The following is a 7,887-nucleotide window of genomic DNA, read 5'->3' as shown; positions in this document are numbered from 1 at the left end:
TAATAATAATGGTGCTCAGTAAATAACAGCTGTTGTTTACCAGGGAATGTCCTAGACTTTTTATTTATTTTATTTTATTTTTTTACTAAAAGAAATTTTTTATTAGAGAAGTTGTGTCCTAGGCTTTTTACATATATTTTTATTTAATCTTCTCAAAACACTGAAGGAAAGTAATATTATTCTAACCTTATCTATGAAGAAAGTAAGGCACTATAAGATGAGTTAATTTCCCCAAAGTCACTTAGTTGGTAAGGGATGTTTTCAACTTTATCATCAACTCCTACCATGAGAAGTGTGAAAGGCACTTTCCTAGTTTCCCAGCCGCCTATGTGTCTTTCCTTCAATCTCACCTTGACTTTGCTGCCCAAGTAATCTTTCTAAACTAGAAATCTGATTATGTGGTTCCCATCCTTAAAATTCTTCAGTGTCTCTGTCTCTTTTATGTTCCAGGATAAAACCCAGACTCCTTGGCTTTAGCACAACAAGGCAATTTATGAGGTAACCTCAGCCTTCCTCATTTTTCCAGGGTCAAGCAACACTTCACTCCAGTCACAGAAGCAACTGGTAGTTCTCTAAATACATCAAGTTGCTTCACACCTCAGTGCCTTTTAATATGCTTTTTGTTCTATCTGGGACACTTTGCCCATCCCCTTGGTCTAGTCAATTCCATAAGGACTCAATCATTTCACCTTCTCTAAGCAGCCATCCCTGATGATCTTAATCTTGTCTTTTACTTAGGTATCTTCATTTTCTCCCATGATGCCCTGTTCAGGCATCCATTTTAGAATCGACGGCATTACTTAGTTTGGGTTTCCCCCTAAAGCAGACGATGGGACAAGGATTCAAGAGCAAATAGTTTGGGATGCACATGGAGCACTGGCAGGGGAGTGGGGACGTGATACAGGAAAGGAAAAGCAAACAATAAAGAATGAGTGAGTAATCGCAGTGGGCCAGTGGAACTTCAATCCTACAAGGAAATTTCTGGGAAATGATGCAAAGCACATGTCTCAGAATTAAATCACCAACAGCTGGCAGTCACTGGTTGCTTGTGTCTGGAAAGTGCTAATTCTCAGATTCTTCAGGATTACTGCTCTTCAGGCAAATCAGGCTTGTGTGGCTATGGGAAAAGCAATCAGGCTCAGAGATGCAGGGATATGGTTAGGAGTTAGGGTTGGGCAGTTGGAAGTCATTTAGAGCACACCGAAAGGGGAAAGACTGCAACAGACAGGTATGCTACACTATGTCCTTTATTTACTTGTCTGCCTCCCCCACTAGTCTGTAATGAGAACAAGAGCCTTATATTTATCTCCACATTCCCAGCCCCTAGGTATTGGCTAATGCAGGATAGATTACTCTATCAACTATTGTTGGGTAAAAGAATGAGGCCTGTGGTAAGTGCAAGTAGATATGAAAACTCCAGGCACAGAGAGGTAAAGAGACCAAAATTTTCTGCAGAGGGTTGGATGGTGAATGTCTTTGATATTAGAAGGTGTTTCCCAGTAGCTTAGCCATTGGGTTTCCTCTTTAGTCTTGAAGACTCAATGAAAATACATCTTAAAATAGCCATCTCACTCATTTGTTTATTCATTCATCCACCAGATACTTATTTGCCATTATTACGTACCAGGAACAATGCAGGGTTTAACATGAACCTTTTCAAAGTTGTATATCTACTGGGAAGACTTGTATTGTTATTTGTGGATTCAAGGATTTTGTGAAATACCTGAAATGATGTGCAAAAGTATTTGAGTGTATGTATATTCAGTTTTATGAGAAATAGGATCCACATTTTATATCAGATTAGGGAAAGTTAAGAACTACTGTTCTAGAGGGTGTTTTTTTAATTTCATGTCATATTTCTTTTGCATATTATGATTCACCTACTGGAGAGGTTTAAATGGAAATTTTGCTTTGCTAACAATACATTGCAGCTCTTTATTGTTTATAATGCTCTTTTATGATAACAACTGTATTTGACCATTGTGATAACCCTGTGAGATAGAAAGAGCAGTTGATACGTCTCCCTTTTACAGATGAGTAAAGTGAAGTTCAGGGACAGTATATCATGAGCTCAAGGTCATTCATCTGGTAAGTAGCAGCCTTTGTTCTAAAGTTTCTGAGTCCCAATTAAGTGCTCTTTCCATTATAGTCCACAGTTATTATTATACAGAAGGTGGTCTTTTATTAATCAATTAACATTCAGGCATAAAGAAGTACATATATAACTAAGAAGCAAACACTTTTACTGTCCAATTAATACTGGTAACATTCTCCAACCATTTAAAATTTTTATTTCAGCTTATGTCTTAAAGACCCCACTGTCACATGAGCTTTCACTGCAGTGGTACAGAACAGGGTCCAGATCTCTTTATATGTTCAGAAAATCTCTTTATTTTCTATCTCCTGCCTTTCTTTCTGACTCATTTCCAGTTACTTTCTCCCACAACACACTAAACTTAAAACATACAAGACAGTTCCCCAAACAGGATGTCATTTCTTTTCATCCTGCTTTAGCTCATCCTCTTCCCCTAGGCTGGAATGACTTTCTTGTTCTTGGCATAATGAATGAATCCAAGAATGAACTCCAATGCCACCTCTTTTCTGTAGTTTTCCCTGACTGCCCTTGACAGAACTAATTGCTCTCTCAGCTGTATTCCCACAATGCACTGTGGGAATGTGTCATAGCTCTTATCACATTGTCTTACATTGTTTATGTGTCTAGTTACAATCAGTTCTTAAGGGCAAAGACATGTCTTATTCATCTTTGTATTCTCAGTGCTTAGCTCTATGCCTAGCATGTCATAGGGCTTCAATAATGTCTGCCAAATTAAATGATTACTCACTGCACTGATTATAAACTGTTAAAATGTTTGAACTTTTCCATCCCTGGTCTCTCTTACTTAATCTTGTTTAATGACAGATTGTATTTGCTTTGCATTTCCCCCTGGGAAACTGTCAGTTTTGAGTCTCTGTTTTTATAAATAATTTTAATTTTCTATTAATTTGATTTTTCTTTTCAGATGATAAAAATTTAGCACATTCATTTCAATTTTTTACTAAGATTGTGCTTAAAATTTATACATTGAAAAATTTATTAGCTCACAGCTATCTTTGAGAATCAACTCCATCATCTTTAGAGTGTCCTTAACATCAATGCTTGATATTTTACAAATGTTTATCTTAATAGTTCATAATTCCTCATCATTTATCCCTCCCACCTTACTACATATAGACTGGAAATTGCTTTCCTTGAATTGTATTTGCAGATTTTATGCAAGTAGGTCCAAATATATTTTTTTCTAAACATTTGTTTTTGCCCCATAGTTGAAATTTTGCTGATGTGTCTTTTATTGGTTCTTTTTTCACACTAAGTTTAATAAGCTAGGGACATCCTGAATGCCACGACAATGAAAATATAATTATCTCGTTAAATATTTTGATTCTGAAGAATAAAAACAATGGGGCATAAAGATGAGCAGAGGAAAAAATGGCCTATTATACCATCATTTTACTTGTGAAATAGTGAATCAAGCTTTGTCAGGTACAACCAGGAGAACAAATCATTCTTAAGCACTTAAACCAAAGGAATGGAACTAAGTATTAGATCTACAGGCATGTAACTGAGAAGATCTAGAGGAGATGATGAGGCAACCCAGAAACTAGCAACAGCAGGAGTTGCTTTTACTCCTTGACTGGAGGGACAAAGGAAGGAGTCATGTTTTGGAAGCCCAGGGACAGGGTCATCCAACAAATATTGGAACCCTGGCAGCCTGTCTACTGGGAGCTGGAGCTACTGAGTGGACATAAACTGAGGCAGAGACGGAAGGAAAATACCCTAGCTTCTCCTTTCCTCTCACCTTATCATCTCCTAACAGTGCCTCCCAGTATTGAAAACCAGTTCGAAGCCTGGGAAATAGAGCCCAGAGGGTGATCTCTGCAATGCAAAGTAGAGAAAAGGAAGGAAGAGAAATGGATATGAGAAAAAGTAGGTCAGGTACTGACACCCACATTTTTTACTATTTAGTGCCTGAATCTACATGTTCCTAACATCTTATAGATCATTTAAGCTTGGGACATTTGGAGGTAGGACCTGTGATTGGCTAAGATACCAGATTAGCTAATTGTTGGAGTTTATACAAGATACTATTAGACCATACTGCTTCAACATCATTTGTTCTGGCCCGCTTTTTCAATGGCCATTATGAAGCTGTAAACAATGGATTTTTAAATGAAAGCAAAATTTTACAGTATAAGTTATTCCTTTGATAAGATAGATACTCCAAGCAGGGAAGAGAGCACTGAAGTAAAAGGTTTAGTTAGTTCAAGACCTTCTATTTAAGAACTGTTGTGAGAGATAGGATACAATATTAGATGTGGTGGTTTGAAGCTGTATGTGCCCCAGAAAAACATTTATTTAACTTTTTGAGGAACCACCAAACGGTTTTCCACAGCAGGTTCAGTTGTTTTTGAGCTTTGTTGAAGTGGTATCATGTTATATGCAGTCTTCTTAGTGACTTTCCATTTCACATCATGTTTTCTCTAAGATTCATCTATTGTGACATACAGCTGTAATTTCTTCATTTTTGTTGTACAGTAATCCATGGTGTGAATATACCATATTTTATCCATTTGCTGTGTTTTCATGTTTAGGTGATTTTTGTTTAGGTGATTTTTGTTTTTACTTGATCAGTATTGCTATGAACAATTGTGTATGTCTACCGATGTACATGTGCAAGCATTTCGCTAGGAAGTGTAGTGGAATTGCTGGGTAAGTGCACATTCATGAATTACATGGTCAGGCCAAGTTACTTCCTAAAGTGTTTAACCAAATTATTAGGGATTTTGAGGGACTCTACATAAAACCTACCTTTGCTGATGATAGTATTGTTACCCTAGATTTACTTCATTCAGTATTTTATGGTATACATTTCCATCATTTTACATTCAACATTTCCATGCCCTTATGTTTTCAACATGTGTCTTGTAAAGAGCACATAGCTGGATTTTAAAAAAAATCCAATCTGATGATTTCTACCTTTAACTGATTAATTTGGACCATTTACATTTATTGTTTTTATTGATACATTTAGACTGTTTTCTATAATTTTATTTTGTATTCATTTCCCTCATTTTCTTATGTTTTCTTGCCTTTTCTGAAGTTGGTTAAGTTTGGTTTATTTTTCTATCCCATTTTTTTTTTTTCAAAACTGGTTTAGAGTTTTTATATTTATAAGGGTATATATAATACCATATGATACTTTAGAGGAGTTTAACTCCAATAGTTTAACACTACTGACTTATAGGCAATTTTTGCCCAATATTTTAATACTGCCTTTCATTTTCTCTATAAATTTGACAGAGTTTATCATTTCATATAGATAATATTTGTTTAGAATTATCCAATTCACCAATTTCTTTTAACTCCAACATTCCTTCTGAGGTAATTTCCCTTCTTGAGGAATACACAGTTTAGAATCTCATTTTGTGAAAGTCTATAATAAAGGTGGACTTCTTTTTTGTTTTGGAGAGGTAGTCTGCCAGCACACCACTAGGCTTACTGCTTGCTTTACTCCCTGCATCTGTGGATCCACATCATTCATCCATGTCACTCTGTAAAAGTCCTGGGCATTATCTCTTTAAATACTGTTTCTATTGCAATCTCTCTATTATCTCATCTGGGAAATGAGGCAATCTTATCTATCCTCCATGTCTTTTATCCTCTTTTAGGACTTCATTCTCTTGGTCTTTCTGGGTAATTTATTTATCCATTGAGTTCAGATTTTAATGATTATATTTTTTCATTTCTAAAAGTGCTATTGCATTCTTTTTCAACTTGTCTGATCATTTGTATAGCCTTTTCTTCTTTGTTCATTTTTATTTCTTTAAGCATTTCATACTTAGTTTTTAATATTCTGTATCTAATAATAATTCCAATGTCTATATCATTGATAATCTTTTTGTTTGTTTTTGAAACTGTCTCTTACTAATCATGCTTGTTCTTTGTATCATTGGTAATTTTGATTGTGATTTTTTATTGAAAAAACTGAAGATAATTTATGGAAATGAATATTCTGAGAGTATAAATTGTGATGCTTTCCTCCAAAGAGAATTCATGTTAGTTTCTTTCTGCAACCAGAAGGTACCACTGACTTAGGACTCCTTTTCCCTATTCTGAAGTCTGCAGATTCACGCACTTCAGGTTCAGCTCTACGACACTGAAGAGAATGAGTCCATGGCTTCGTTTTCCAGTATGAATGATCCTGTAATGGTAAGGTGATTTTCTTCTAAAGAAAATTTGACCTTGGAGTCCTTAGAGCCTACCATTCTGATTTCAGCTGACTGTTTATTATGGCTTTTATTGTTCTTATTACTCATGCTATTAACTCATGGAGATTTCCTTTATTAACTTATGGGTGTGCTATAAATAAAAAGTGTTTTTTGTTTTAATTTACACTGGATCTAAATTTTTGTAGCAATAAAAATAAAACCCTTTAGATGATCTAATCTGCCTTACTGCTGAAAGAAGTCTCTAGAGTATCTTTAAACAAAATCATCTTTTTTTTCGCTTCAAAAGATATTATCATCTCTTGCTTTTCTTTTTTTATTTCTTCCTTCTTTCCTTTCTTCCTTTTTAAAAATCACCTTATACTTCATCCACTGGTGATTATCATGGAAAAGTGTTCTAGAAAATACTGACAATGCTAGACAATGTAAATCCTCTCTCAGCTGTTACTAGCAAGCACTTGAATATATCTGTCTTCCTACATAATCAATAAACTCTGTCATTTATATGACTGTTGTATCAATCATCCTGCTTCCTGGTATTCATCTACTGAGAAAATTTTACCTCATCTTGAGTTCATGAGGTACATCTCATGCCAGAACAAGGCTTTCCACCTACCTAACGTTCATCTAAGATGAAGCACCGGCAGGGATCAGTCACAAATTTTAATTTTACAAACAGAATCAATAACCTGAAAAGGGGATTACTGCCTATATGCAGTTATCTGTAATTTTGCAGAGTTGAAACAAACAAAAAACTGTTACGTTGAATATAGTGCAATTGCTTTGTAAATGGAGTTTTCTATAAATTTCTGAGTCATCTCTTGACTAAACCAAATTTAAAGCTTTTTAGCCATTAAACTCTCCCAGGAAGTGAGATCACGTCATTGAATTTCATATAAATTAAGGAAGTGTTTTTCTCACAGGCCTCTGATAAAAATGCTGTCACTACACACAGGCAAATAATGTGAAACTCACACAGCCTAACAGACTATGGGAATAAATACTCTCTCACAGCTACTGATTGGTTTACGACACCATCCACTGCTTAGAATATGGAAGATTCAATTGTGTAAGGGGAGGGGCAACTAAAAAAACTGTACCAAGTAGCTCACATCATTTCCTGGTTTGATTATTTAAATGGCAGCAAAATTGAGGTAGGCTATCACGAGAGGCCAGGGCTGGATGCGTAAAGATATCCCTCTCAGTGTGTGACAATAGAACACCAAATACTAGTGAAGGCAATGTCCTATCTGAGCTCACCAGGGTCACGTCTCAAAACTCTTTGCCTCAGAGTTTACCCTGTACCGACACTAATACCCGAACAGTTTTTGAGAAGTAATACTTAATCAAGTTTCAATCTCCTTTTACCCTTGTAAAGACTCTATTGAGAAAGACAAAAGTGTGACACAGAGAGATTAAAGTATCTACTTCAATTTTGGAAAAACCAGATTAGATACTGGATCTGAGCTTCAAAGCCCCAATTTGCTTCCCTAAAACTTCTCTCTGCAATTCAGCTACCAAACTGATGGAGAGTTTGGACAGCATAACAGATACACTTGCCAGAAACAGATAAGATGTTGAACCTACCTCTTAAAAGCAATC

This window comes from Choloepus didactylus, chromosome 6, assembly GCF_015220235.1.
Source record: "Choloepus didactylus isolate mChoDid1 chromosome 6, mChoDid1.pri, whole genome shotgun sequence".
Taxonomy (NCBI): Eukaryota; Metazoa; Chordata; class Mammalia; order Pilosa; family Megalonychidae; genus Choloepus; species Choloepus didactylus.
This window is presented reverse-complemented; position numbering follows the sequence as displayed.